A 14,454-nucleotide genomic window follows, 5' to 3' on the forward strand; every position below is an offset into this window, starting at 1 on the left:
ATTGCCTTTTGAGGAGGCACAGATGGGATTAAGACAGTCGTGATCTGGGCCCTTTGCCAGCTGTATACAGCATTCAGGACCCAGGTCACAGATGCCAAAGGTTAACCTGCCAGGAAGCCCCGGGCCCCTCCGTGCATTCACCGACAAAAAACAAAAGGCCCAACTCTGGTCCAGATACCCATAATGTGTACACGCTACAGACTACATAATAGAATATTTAATTTTTCTTTCTTCCTTCATCTCACATTCTCCCCTGAAACTACAGGCAGGGAACATGCCCAACCTCCAATCAAATGTGTCTGGACTTGATTACTGCTTTGGGGAAAAGCAGTGTCCATCACACTCCTGGAGTAACCAGCAAGATAAACTTTCCATGCTGGTGCTCACAGGTAAAATACTTCTGTGTTTTGAACCTCAAGGGACCTGAAAGTGTATATATTTTCAAAGGAAAAGAACTGAAGATACAAGGGGTCCGTGAGGAAGCTTCTTGTAGTTATTCTCTATGTAAAAGGATCAGAACTCTTTCAAAGCAAACCTATTGATTCTCTCCTTTTCCAAAAAATGTTACTTGAGGGAAAACATGGGCTAGGAAACCAAGCCACGTCATTTAAGGTCCAAACCTCATTAGCAACATCAATGCAATTTAAAGAAGCTGGCCCCCAAAAGGCACACTTTTACTGCAGCTCAATTTTGTAAAATTTCAGAATATCTCCGTTCATCTTAGGTAATATAAAATTCCTTAGAAACACGAATTAATTCAAATCCATTAAACTTTTTCTTTCAATGAGATAGAGAACCTTTGAAAAAGATGGTTGAATGAAGCAAAAGATAAATCATGACAGAATGATACTTAAAACCATTGGAAAGATGACACATTTAAATACACAGCATTTTACTACCAACAGCTTGCTTGTTAAGGTTTGTTCTCTTAAAGGCAAGAATTTCACAAAACAAGATCATCAAATGGAATGCAGTGGGAAAGGATGCTGCCTGTAAACCCTGAAAAAGAATTTCTATGGCTACTTTCAGTCCCAGATTTTCCAGGCCAGAACTATTTCAAATATTCCGCTCCTCTTAGTGTGCTAGTAGCTTACCAGACCACAGGTCCCAAGAGCTGGCTTTCCAACTACGGTCATCATACTTCTCACAGATATTTGCATCTACTGCACCCACCAGAGTCCTCCTTTAATTCTCAATCTGACGGTTGGCCCTTGAGGCCAGCCACCCTGTATTACACAGTTCTTTACTTCCATATGCTGTGCACACAAAATAAATACATACGGATTTGGTTTGTTATGAGACACATGGATGGCCTTGGCAGGAAGTGATGGCTTTGCAATTTTTTCCTCTTCATAATTCAGAAAACAGAAGGGAGAATATATTCCTGGGGCTGGACACAGAACAGGAATTCAATAAATACTTTATCCAATAAAACTGACAAGGGATCTGTGGCTGTATTTTAGGTGAGTGATGATAAGGGCCTGAACTCAATGTATCAAAATAAAAAGTCAGAATTTCTGAGACAAATGGGAATCATGTCACATTAAAAAACATTTCTTCAGATAATACTTCCTTGATGTGTTATCTCCGAATGAAGAGGTTAAGTCAGAGAAACTCACTGTATTAGGCCTGATTCTGTATTAGTTAGAAACTATAACAAACACCTCAAGTATAATATTTTGCGCAATTCCTTTTGTGTCCTGAGCACAGCTCTATTTGACTTTCCGAAGTGATCACTAGTGTGTACACTTTCTTCTTTCCTTTAGTTATGAGAGTGAGGGTGACACAGAGGTTGGTTTTAGGCTACCTGGTACCATTGGTTTCAAAAGCAGCTCCTTATCTGGCCTTTGGCCTCACTGGCACTTTCCCCCTTGTATTGAGGGCAAACCTAAGAAAGTACAATTCTGATGCTGCACGTGCTGGAAAGAAGGAAATTCCCCCAGATGGCTCCATCACGTGTGCAGGTCAGCTGCTTACAGTGGAGCAGAGCGGGCTGCTTCCCAAGGACGATTCATGTTACTAGTGGTGCTGGAAGTAACATACACTCTCCAGCAAATATTAGTACCAATACAACGACATTAGTGCCTTTTATTTACTCATGCATTTAACAGTAAAGTTAAACTTTTCTAACACTTAATGAGTCCAGGGAGTAAATTCCTGAGACCAATCACAAGAAATCAGCATTTAGTGGTCTGGAACCAAATATGAGTTTCAGAAGGTTGAACTAGATTCTATCAGAGTTTGTCCTTGGGGTATTTTCAGAAGCTCAGGAGATTCTTTGGAACAATTTCATGCATAATATAAGTCAAATGACACATGTTTACTTACATGTAGAAATTGTGAGACTGATTTTAATAGACTGAGTAAATAAACACATCCAAGTCTTATAAACAGCCATTACCTGTCAGTGCCAACATTTATAAATGAACAAACCCAGCAATCCCATGGTTGTGGGATGTTCATGCCTTCGTTTATAAATGAAAACCATCCCCAGTTAAATTCTAGGAAAATATACCTATGTGTCACATGTAGAAGCTGCTATTTGTTATGTCGTTTCTGCCTTGACCCAGAGTTGAAATCTGGTATTGCATTTCTAATGTGGTAGGTCTGGGGTAATCACAATGCCACCAAGATTGAAATTTATGAAATGCTTTCTCATATACCATCGATACCAGAGAGGGTCAACCAAATACTTCATTTTATTTTAATTTGTATTTATGGACTTGTGTGAACCTCTTGAATTTAACACGCAAATTTATGTGAGTAATAAGTAACAGATTTTTGCAGATAACTGGAAAAGTATAAGAACCCTCTGCGTTGCAAAACTCCTATTTCTTAGTAGCCTAACGGCTGTTTCCCCTCTTACTATTAATGTAACTTTCAGTTTTAATAATTCCATATACTTCTTAAATAGAGGAAAGTATTAGTTTTTCCTCTCTGAAATACAACCTGTTTAATGACATTTTCTTAGAAGCAGATTATACCTGCCCTTAAGAGGTAGTGTGGAGTGAGACACAGAAGCCACAAAGTGTCTAGAAGTTGGATTTCTAACCGGTTTGCTTTTGGAATCACCTGGGCAGTTCTTTCAATGTACCCCTAAGCTCCAGAATCAGAATTTCAGGATAAGTCCTGGGAAAACTACATTCTGAAAAAGGTCTGGGGGATCTGCATGTACACTTGGGTGAAAGAGCCAAAGGGACTGGGACACATCAAGACTGTTCAGCATAACACCTGGGACTCCCTGATTTCTCTGCCAAGCTGGTGGCCTCAGGCATGTCACTTCCTCTCTCTAGGTCTCAGCTTCCTTATCCTTAACAAAGGACAACAATATATGTGCTCGGCACCTTTTCTTTGCTTCTCTCTGAGTGGTCTCTCTGTCCTCTTCAGAACTACTCAGATCATTGGCTTAAGTGCTTAATATTTTTATGTTGTCATAATGATTAAGACACTGAATCTAGTACCCAGAGATAATTATGCACTTGGGAGGGGGCTGAGGTCAGCACAGAACTGCTTCTGAAGCCCCAGCAGACTTTTATAAGTGGGGGCCAGTCCAAATAGGGGAGGGTGGGGGTGGAAGCTTCCCTCACCAAGTTGGTTCTAAAGCAAGCAAGCATATGGGAGAGAAAATACTGTTCATGGATGTTTTAAAATAAAGCCATGCTCACAAATACAGTAAGCTCTCTTTTACCCAGAATGTTCTGGGAAAGGCTAGCAGAGAGAACTGAAATTTCTGGTTGAGTTACCATGTGCAAAAGCACACAGCTATAGGTTTTCAGAGATAACAGCACAATAATATACTTAGAACTCTGAACACTACTGATGGTTAAGAAGGCACTTCCGTGGAATGTCATGATTCCAGATAAAGCTGAAGAACTCTTGGAATGAGTCCATTTTTTGGCACGGACACTGCTGGCCTGTCCTGCCCTCCTGACTCTGACTCGGTCTCTGAGCCCTGGCCCGCCCCTGGGCACGCCTTTATGCCTCTACCTGTCCCGCAGTGTCTCCCGGACTGACATCTTTCTGTCTCTGAGTTCTCCATGCTCAGCTGTCCTTGAAGATTTTGCTGGTGTGTACTTACTTTTCCTTTCTCTGTCCTCCCTCATTCCATCTCCTTCCGAGGGCTTGCAGAAGACTCTTCTATCTGTGTCTGGTCCCGGAGCTGTGTGCAGGACCCCCCCATCCACACAGCTTGCTTGCTCCTTAAAGTTGTTAGAAGTTGGGGTCCCCTTTCTCTCCCCAGTAGGGGGGCTCTTCTCTGGGCTTGGCTTCACAACCTCTCTGCTACTAAAACAATCTTTACTATGGTTTATTGTTATTCGGTCGCTAAACCGTGTCCGACTCTTTGTGACCCCATGGACTGCAGCACACCAGGCTTCCCTGTCCTTCACTATCTCCTGGAGTTTGCTCAAATTCATGTCCATTGAGTTGGTTATGTTATCCAACCATCTCATCCTCTGCCACCCCCTTCTCCATTTTTTTTTTTTTTACTACAGTTACTGGGACTCAAAACTTCAATTCTGTTCCTGAAAGTAGCCCCCTGCATCCTGACATTCAAAGGATTCAAAGGGGTGACCCGTCCTACAGGTTCTATTTTCCTATCTGCACCTTCTTCTATGGTGTCCCTATCATCAGCCTCTGGATCAGGACCTTTCTTGACATGTGTTTGGAGATGATTAAAACCGCTTTGCTTTTCTTGGTTTCCCTGAGCTCTCCCTCAACAGCTGTCCAATTGTGAGACTGCTGGCCATGGACCAGTAATTCTAGATAATGGTAAAAGCTAATTAAACAGATAGGAGCACACCTGTTCTGCTGGAGGGCGGCCGTGAATGAGGAGCTCAGAGCACGACTACCAACTCCAGTCTCCCTTCTCTCTGCTTGGTGGCAGCCCCTCAGGGGACTCTGTAGATTCCCAGGGCTCTTAGAAACAAAACACAACTTGAAACCACCACTCTGAGCCATCAAAGATACCACAGCCAGATAAATCTTCCTAAAATTCTGCTCTAATCTTAGGATGCCCCTCAGAATCATCAGCTGGATGGGGGGAATACAAAATATGGCACTCTTCACTTGGGAAGAATATTTACATGTTGCCATCCCAGTCCAAGGTGTGTACCTAAGAGAACTGTATACACATATCTACCAAAAGAATGCATTAGAATGTTCATAGCCGCCCCCAAATGGAAACTCCCCAAATGACCCAAGCAGGAGAATAACAACTCACTCAGTGACCACAAACAAGCTTCAAACGCATGCAACAACATGGATGAATATCACAAATATAATGTTGCATGAAAGAAGCCTACGTGTGTGTGTACATGTGTGTTCATGCTCAGTTGGATCCCACTCTTTGTGACCCTTTGGACTGTAGCCCTTCAGGCTCCTCTACCATAGGATTTTCCAGGCAAGAATACTGGAGTGGGTTGCCATTTGAAAGAAGCCAGACACAAAGAATAAAAAGAAGGACCTGCCTTATGAGGTCACTAAGCAAAAACCCAGGTGAAACTAATCTATGCTATTAGACATCAGGCTAGTGGTCACTCCTGAAGGGGAAGGTGGCAAAGGGGACACAGGGGACTTTTCCAATAGCTGGTTACATGTGTGTGGTTAACTTGTGAAAAAAACCGTTATGGTTTGGCTCAGTGGCTGTAAGATATTATACTTCAAAAGAGAGTAAAGAAAAAAAAAAAAGAAAAATCAACTGCTCCCTATTTAACTGCTGAAGTAAATGCATTTTCATCGTGGCCCAGAAACACTGCACAATACGGCTATAATCTACCTTTTCAGTCTTCAACTAGCTTTTTGCTTTGGGGATTCTTTATTCCCCAAAAGGTCCAAATGCCCTCTGTGAAACAGTGGGTATTTACATTTTTCAGGGAAAGGGTCCATTGCATTAACCAAAGGGGACCCACCACCCAAAAGAGGTGGAGAAAATCACCTGATCTGTAGCCCTTCGAATGGTCCCTGGACTTGAACTCTGACTTCTTCGACCCACTTTGAGATGTCACACGTTTCCAGGTTCTGTCGGGTTACTTCTACCACCAAGTCTCTACTGATCCTTCAGTCAAAAGCTACCCCTAACCCTCCCTCTCACAGGTGTTTATCGGGGAGGGGTGGCTAGCTGTTTATTGGGGAGCTGCTCTGATGCTTTGGGAGGCGTTGAGCATGTACAAATAAACCCTCAAGGAGCTGTCCATTCAGCAGAGGGAAAACTGGTATATCCACAAATAACCTAAAGCAGAAAAGCTGCATCAGGAGAGACAGAGGGGTCAGCAAAAAGGGAGTTCCGAAGAGGGAGTGATTCCTTCTGGTTAGGGGAAATCTGGGCAGGCTTCAAGGAGAAGGTGGCACCGTACTGGAGGCATGGGAGCTGGGAGGGTAGGGCATTCCAAACAGAAGGGCAAAGGCTATGAAAGCCCTGGTGCTGTGCAGGGAAAGACAGGTAGCAGTTAGGTTCACCAGAGCAGCGACACCATGAAGAAGAGCTGGAAGGGGTGTGGGAGAGAGTCAAATGGTAGGCTGCCAGGCTCCGGAGTTGGGATTTTACGCTGGAGGCAACTGTGGCTAAGTCACTTCAGTCGTGTCCGACTCTGTGTGACCCCATAGACGACAGCCCATCAGGCTCCTCTGTCCCTGGGATTCTTCAGGCAAGAACACTGGAGTGGGTTGCCATTTCCTTCTCCAATGTGTGAAAGTGAAGTCACTCAGTCTTGTCCGACCCACAGCAACCCCATGGACCACAGCTTTCCAGGCTCCTCCGTTCATAGGATTTTCCAGGCAAGAGTACTGGAGTGGGGTGCCATTGCAACTGAGAACCACTGAAAAATTTTAAGCAGGGAATGATATGATCAGTTATGTCTCTCCTGGGTCTGTCAGATGGAGGTGAGTTGTTCCTCTTTTGAGGGTCTGAAACAGTCCTTGCACCTCTCAGGCACTAAACTGCCTCTGGCTTTGTAATGGCGTTATCTGTGTGCTTATCTCTTGGTGCTCCCCACCCTCTCTGAACTTAAGCCAGTGAAAGACAGATATGGTTTTAGTCTTATGCATGGTGGCACTCAATAAATATTTACTTAACAAATGAAGGTGCAACATCTCTTTAGTTTCTGAGTGAATGCGGAAAGAGAGTGGGAAGGTGAGCAGAAAAAGCCCGTACAGGGCGTAGCATAAATGAGCTGGACAAGTTCAGGTGCGCCATTCAACCTGACGATCTGATGTCTCTGCTAAGTCGCTTCAGTCATGTCCGACTCTGTGCGACCCCATAGACAGCAGCCTACCAGGCTGCCCGTCCTTGGGATTCTCCAGGCAAGAACACTGGAGTGGGTTGCCATTTCCTTCTCCAATGCATGAAAGTGAAAAGTGAAAGTCAAGTCGCTCAGTCGTGTCCGACTCTTCGCGATCCCATGGACTGCAGCCTACCAGGCTCCTCCATCCATGGGATTTTCCAGGTAAGAGTACTGGAGTGGGGTGCCATTTCCCTCCGACATCTGGAGGGAAAACCGGTAAACCCTATAGGAAGTATCTGTGAGGAGTGGAGTTCCACTACAAGGCATTCTTCAACAGACGCTGACAACCAGTTACAGCTACCCTCAGAATAAGGGACTGTTGCATGAGGAGGGTTCAGTTAAATGCTTAGAATGTGGAGTCCAAGAGTCCAGCCTTACTTTGGGCCCTGTTCCCTGACTTCTGGTGGGATCTGGGAAGGTGGGAAAAAGAGACAGATCATTCTGTGAGCAAACTCCAAGAGATGGTGAAGGACAGGGAAGCCTGGTGTGCTGCAGTCCGTGGGGTTGCAGAGTTGGACACAACTGAGTGATTCAACCTCTCAGGCCCTCATGTTTCTTATCTACAAAGGGGATTCCTAGGACAGCAAGTCCTTTGACTGCTGCAAAAGAAGGGGCTCTGCTTCCCAATCAATGCAGAAAGTGAACGCTGTGTTGGGAGAGAAATCCGTTCAGGCACTGAGCACCAGCACTGCCCACCCCTCCCCCTCTTCCCAGCTCAGCACTACCACTACTAATAACCAAGGGCCAGTTTTTCTTTCAAATAGCCACCTTAAAAAAAAAAAAAAAAACCTGCCACCTTTTACCTTTTGAAGCCCTTTCATGTCTATTATCACACCTCCAACTGCCCTGTAATTAAATTACTTTGTAAGTCTAGCATCTGAGAAAACTGAGGCAAAAGGAAATTTGATTTGTCCAAGGCTCCTCAGAACTGGGAAAGGACCCCAGTTCCTGAATTTGAGACAAGGCTCTCCCTACTCCGTCTCACACTCTCGAATCTTTTCCCCCAGGCAGGGCTCCAAGCTTTAGGGGAGGAACTTTCTCAGGGAGGGGACTCTGCAGAGGTGACCCAGTGATAACAACGGCCCTCCTGGCAGTCAGTGCCCACTTGTGTTTGAGCTTGGGGAGGACGCCTCCATTCAGTCAGGGCCTGGGTGATTAAAGTGCTTTTTCATGGCCAAGGGCAGTACGGGGGGAGCTGAATCCCTGAGGACCCCAGCAGCCTGGGTGGCTTACCGGAGGGAAGGCGTGGGAAAGGAAAAGCAAAACTTAGCGCACTTGTAACTGCACAGGCTCCAAAGCCACCCACTGCATGGCTGAGCCGAGCCGGCGCTGTGCTGACTAGGACTGGAATTGGCCCATTTTCTGGTCTGGTCTGAGTTTCCCTCCTTCTCACTGCAAAGCCTCCCAGCTCAGGCTGACAACACCCATTATTAACCACTATTATTTAGTCTAGCCCTATTTTTGGAGCTAGCTAGGGGTGTTTCCCTTTTATTATTTTATTCTTCTTTTAATAACAAAAGAAATATGTTGAAAAATTCAACCTATATGCATGTGAGTAGGATAAAAAGTTAAAACTCTTTCCTTCTAATTTTACCCCAAAAGGGTAACTACTGTTCCTGGTCTGTTTCGTTCCTTCCACACCTTCTCCTGGCCCTTCCAAACATAACCATCACACACATATATGTGGATTTTCAAACAAATGGAACTATATTTATACATAGTTCTACAAATTTCACTTTTTACTCAATAATAACTATATCATGGACAACCAGCCTTGCTCATACAGAGGACTGGTGCATTTTGCTAATTTGAATTTCTCATTTTGAGGCATTTACAATTTAGAGAAAAATTGCCAAGGGCAACAGCAAGTCATTTAAAAAAATTGTCAAATTCCTGTAATTGCTTTACTTCTCCCCAGTGGACTTCCCTCTGATCCTTCCTGGGAGTCAATAATGCACAAGCAACTTTGGAATGTGCAGGGGAGGGGAAGAGCAGTCTGAACACTATCTGGCTGCTGCAGGACTTTGCATGAGGTGGCTCAGGCTGGCTGGGTGCTGAGACACTAGCACCAGAATCCGAGCCTGCAGAAATTGTAAGGCTTTTCATCCACTGCTGGAGCCCCTTGGAGGAGCTGCTCTGGTGAGTGGCACGTAACAGGAGGAGCAGCAGATTCAGTCAAAGTGCAATGCTTTCCAATCATCTCCCCCTTCTGGAAATCCAGGCACCAATAGCATGCAAGGGCAGCTGCCTTGCTGAAACCCGGGGAACTTGAGCTCCTTTTTCACCAGCATACTCTCGGTAGATTCTGCTGGGGCCACCCACAAGCGTGTGGCTAACACCGATAGCTGTCCCCTGTCCCGGCAAGAGTGCATGCTAATCTTGACTCAAGGGGAGACAGACCCAAGCCCAGCTCTGAGCTGCTATCAGGACCAACCAGATGGTGAAAGGCAGAATCTAGGGCAGCTAGAGAGAGCACTGAGGGGAAGAGGGAGGGTGTACGTCCTCTGTTGTGTTTTCTAAACATCATGAAATAGCATTTTGGCTTTGGCCAGACCCCACAGGTAGCAAGTGTTTTGATTCAATCTTCTACATTTAGAATGAGTACTTCTCTATGTGCGTAACACTCTTCTAGGTCTTCTAGATGTATTGACTAATTTCGTCCTCACCATCACCCTACAAGAGAGTGCTATTATATTTCCCCATTGTACAGATGGAAAAGTGAGGCAGAGGAAGCAGATATAGCTTACCCACATAGTAGCAGATATGGTACGTAACCCAGGTATTTGGTTCCAAAGCCCACACACTCACACTTGGTTATATACTTTCATATACCAGGGTGGTGCATCTCAAAATGCGTTACCACTTAATAGGTATACAAGGAAATAAGGGTCCACTTCACATCTATTTTGAAAAGCCCTAGTTCAAAAAAAAGTAGGCTGAGCAAGAGCAAGACTTCTTCCATGCAGGACTTCTCAGGGTCTTCCCACGCTAAGATGCATTTATGATCTGCAAGAGACATGTGGTTTGCAGCATTTCCTCTAATTATTTGAACACAGTTACGCTTTCCTAGGAACATCTCCTGAGATCAAAGTTCTGCTGACACACTTTCTGTAAATGCTGGCAAGGAACATCATTAGGAACAGGACTTAAGTTCTGGCGTTTGCCATTCAACTGCTTTGTGACTCTGGATATTGCTTAACCCGAGCTCAGTCCCCCTTATCTGCAAACTGGGAATAACAATAGACCCTCTACCTCATGGAGCTGTTGTGAGGGTTAAAGGTGTATGTGAAGTTTTTAAAAGGGTGCCTGCCTCTGAGCATTCAATAGACGGGAGCTATTCACTATATAATGAATAATTTAAGAACAAGGGGATTATGAGAATTCCATGAAAAGGAGCAGAGAGTCCCTCAAATATAAATTCTCAGTTGCTCTTCATAAGCAAAAGTTCCTGTCAGAAAAACATGAACAATTTTTACACAAAAGAAAATTATAAAAAGCCATACAGTGCATTACCATCCCAAGAAGAGAAACAAGGGAACATATTTGAATCAAAACCAAACAAAAATCAAAAACCAAAGGAAACCTCAGATAGAAAGTTTCTTTGGCAAAGAGGGTCCTCTGATCCCATCACAGATGCAGCAGATCAAGGACACGGCCAGTTTCCTGAGCACTAAACCAAGCTGTGTCCAGGGCCCTCCTTCACAGGGGCCAGAGCCAGGTGCTAGACCCCACTGTGCTGGGGGCGATGCATGCCGAACACTAATTTTTCCTTTTTTTGGGGGGGGGGTGTAAATTCTCATAACTGAACTGAAAATGGCTTGGCATCAACAGGATGTCTTCCTGTTCCCGTCTCATGCAGTGACTCACGCCTCTGCCATTTCGCTTGCAGCCACTGTGGGAGAACTCTGCAGGGGAACCCTGACTCCACAAAAGGCACCCCCCGCCCTGCCTTCTGGTCATGGCTGCCAAACACGTGACAGTGGACAAAAACCAAAGCAACCTCTCACCCTGCAAACCCACTCCAAGCTGCAGGAGAAGACTGCTACTCCCCACGGCAAGTGCTGAGGCGAGGGCACGCCCGTGGCTGCGGGACCAGGGCACCTGGAGCCGTGGCTCTCAGTGGGCCAGCTCGGCTCTGAACACCGCCCCGCTTCCTGTTGTGCAACAACTGTAAACGAGCCTGTGCTCAGGCTGGGGCCAGCTGCGCTGAGTGGCGGGGATGTGTGATTAATGGAGCCCCCAGGGCAGCCTACAGGCTCAGACTGTGATGATGCCAGCCCCAGGGCTGGGCCCCCATGGGGCACCTCCTCCTCCATCAGGGAAGCTGTCCAGGTGGCATGGCTGGGCAATTTCCTGGCAAATGCAGCCTGGAGGAAGTTAGGAACCAGGAACATCAGGAGGCAGCCACTGAGTTGGGGGGCACAGTTAAAACCTAGGGGACTGGACTGCCAGCTAAACTCACAATGGTCTCTTTGGGTTACTTCTAACAGACCTCAATTTCCTCATGTGTAAGATGTGAGGGGTTCCTCTCTTTCCCCAGGGCCTGGCCTGTGCAGACATCAAATGGTGTGCTTTCTAATGTTCTCATTAGAAAGGAAGTAGCTCCCTCCTCATCTTGCAGATGTGTAAACGGAGGCCTGAAGGACTGCGTTAGCTTGGCCAGCACAATATATACAGGTAATTGAGTTGTGGAGCCAGGATGTGAACTGAAAATTGTGGATATTCAGATGCGTCCTGTCGTGAAGGTTTCCATGGGCTTCTCAGCTTCCTTAAAATGATGTTTGCAACTCAAATCAAGTTTTAATTTTTCGACATGAGAATTACTTACTTGGTAAATTATCTCCTGCAAATTAAACATTTTACTTTCAGCGACCTTTCCTGGACTACTTATTCTTTAGCATTGCCAAAATGCTAAAATGTTTAGGGAATTGTAAATGGATTTTGAAATTAGCTACAGCAAAGTCTAATTATAATTCTCATATTAAATTACCTGCAAAATAAATCACTAAAATAATTCCACGGTCAAAAATAAATGAGTTCTAAGGCGATACCTCAATTACTGGTCTGAAGAAACTTGGTGCTGAGAGTCAGAACAGAGTTTCAGGCTCACGTTAAGGAGACCGAGGGGTCCATCCAGTCATTAATTAGCTGTGTCACTTATGCAAGTCACTAATCCCACTCCCCTTTCCTTTCTGTATCAGTAAAACAAAAGGCTTGGATTAGATCTGAGTTTCCCAAAGACTTCTTCTAAAGTACACTCACTCACTAAACTTTCTCCCTTGCAAAGACACTTGGTCATTGGAGTTATTGTTTAGGAGAACACGTCACTCTCTCTTATTTTACTAACTGCAACTGCTTGATATACTTGAATAAGAGTAGTGCATTGATGGGCAAGATCTGATTCATTCAGTTTACTGTCACTGGGCGGTCCCTCAACACTCTCCTACCCTTGGCAATAAACCATCTACCTCCCTTACCATCCCCGCCTCCACAATTCTGAACTTTTCCATTAAATTGTCCTCAAAGATTCCTTTCAGTGTCAAGCTTTGAATATATAAAATTACTTCTTAAGAAACGACACACTTTCTATTTTTGGTCTGGAATAATAAAGCAAACTTTCCGTTAGTACTTTTGTTTTGCGTGAGAAACCTGTATGGAGGTCAGGAAGCAACAGTTAGAACTGGACATGGAACAACAGACTGGTTCCAAATAGGAAAAGGAGTACGTCAAGGCTGTATATTGTCAACTTGCTTATTTAACTTTCATGCAGAGTACATCATGAGAAATGCTGGGCTGGAGGAAGCACAAGCTGGAATCAAGATTTCTGGGAGAAATATCAATCACCTCAGATATGCAGATGACACCACCCTTATGGCAGAAAGTGAAGAGGAGCTATAAAGCCTCTTGATGAAAGTGAAAGAGGAGAGTGAAAAAGTAGGCTTAAAGCTCCACATTCAGAAAACGAAGATCATGGCATCTGGTCCCATCACTTCATGGGAAATAGATGGGGAAACAGTTGAAACAGTGTCAGACTTTATTTTTCTGGGCTCCAAAATCCCTGCAGATGGTGATTGCAGCCATGAAATTAAAAGACACTTACTCCTTGGAAGGAAAGATATGACCAACCTAAACAGCATATTAAAAGGCAGAGACATTACTTTGTTAATGAAGGTTTGTCTAGTCAAGGCTATGGTTTTTCCAGTAGTTATGTATGGATGTGAGAGTTGGATTATAAAGAAAGCTGAGTGCTGAAGGAGTGATGCTTTTAAACTGTGGTGGTGGAGAAGACTCTTGAGAGTCCCTTGGACTGCGAGGAGATCCAACCAGTCCATCCCAAAGGAGATCAGCCCTGGGTATTCACTGGAAGGACTGATGCTGAAGCTGAAACTTCAATAATTTGGCCACCTGATGCGAAGAGCTGACTCATTTGAAAAGACCCTGATGCTGGGAAAGATTGAAGGCAGGAGGAGAAGGGGACGAAAGAGAATGAGATGGTTGGATGGCATCACCAACTCAATGGACATGGGTTTGGGTAGACTCTGGGAGTTGGTGTTGGACAGGGAGGCCTGGTGTGCTGCAGTTCATGGGGTCGCAAAGAGTCAGACACAACTGAGTGATGGAACTGAACTGATATTAATCATGCAACAGTTTAATGGCCACAGATTAATTTACTCATCACACACATACTGAATGCTTGTGCTGGGCACACTGAGGTCAATGAAACAGACACAGTCTCTGTCCTCACAGAGCTTTGGTCTCTGTCCTCACAGAGCTTTGGTCTCTGTCAAGAATTTCTCGTGATCCTGAGAGCTCCTTCTATTTATGGCCAGCTTCAATGTCTCCCGGACCTCTGGCTTCTAATATACACCTCCCTGCTCAATATTTACACTTGGTTATCTATGATGCACCTCAAACTTAACATGTATAAAGCAACGCCTGGATTTAGGTACCCTCACATGCCCAAACCCATCCTTTCTCAGTGTTCGCTGCCTCTGAAATGGCAATATCATTCACCCAAATACTCAGGCCCCAAATACCTGGAGCATCTTTGACTCCTTTCCTCTTCTCATAGCCAGCAGTTACTCCCAGAGAAAGCTCTGCTGGCTCCATCCACAGAAAAACATCTTGAGCCCAGTGGCTTCTTATTCACCTCCCCGCTCCCAGCATCGTCCAG

At 44.9% G+C, this 14,454-nt stretch overlaps 1 protein-coding gene and 2 long non-coding RNA genes across 6 annotated transcripts in view; 1 reads left to right on the plus strand and 2 right to left on the minus strand.

Moving 5' to 3' along the window:
• LOC132659276 (uncharacterized) overlaps positions 1-14,454 on the minus strand; it is a 652,410-nt gene that overhangs the window by 620,493 nt on the left and 17,463 nt on the right. The gene's annotated exons all lie outside the window — the stretch shown is intronic.
• GNG12 (G protein subunit gamma 12) overlaps positions 1-14,454 on the minus strand; it is a 138,076-nt gene that overhangs the window by 22,447 nt on the left and 101,175 nt on the right. Inside the window, exon 3 of one of the 4 annotated variants that reach the window (XM_060410785.1) lies at positions 1,282-1,390. The exons of the other annotated variants lie outside the window; for them this stretch is intronic. The gene's annotated coding sequence lies outside the window, so the exon portion shown is untranslated. The remainder of the gene's footprint in view (positions 1-1,281; positions 1,391-14,454) is intronic. 4 annotated transcript variants of the gene reach the window in all.
• On the plus strand, positions 3,796-11,226 carry LOC132659275 (uncharacterized). Its single transcript, XR_009599500.1, has 2 exons — positions 3,796-7,442; positions 11,170-11,226. It is a non-coding gene; the product is annotated as an uncharacterized LOC132659275 (long non-coding RNA).

This window comes from Ovis aries, chromosome 1, assembly GCF_016772045.2.
Source record: "Ovis aries strain OAR_USU_Benz2616 breed Rambouillet chromosome 1, ARS-UI_Ramb_v3.0, whole genome shotgun sequence".
In the NCBI taxonomy this organism is placed as follows: Eukaryota; Metazoa; Chordata; class Mammalia; order Artiodactyla; family Bovidae; genus Ovis; species Ovis aries.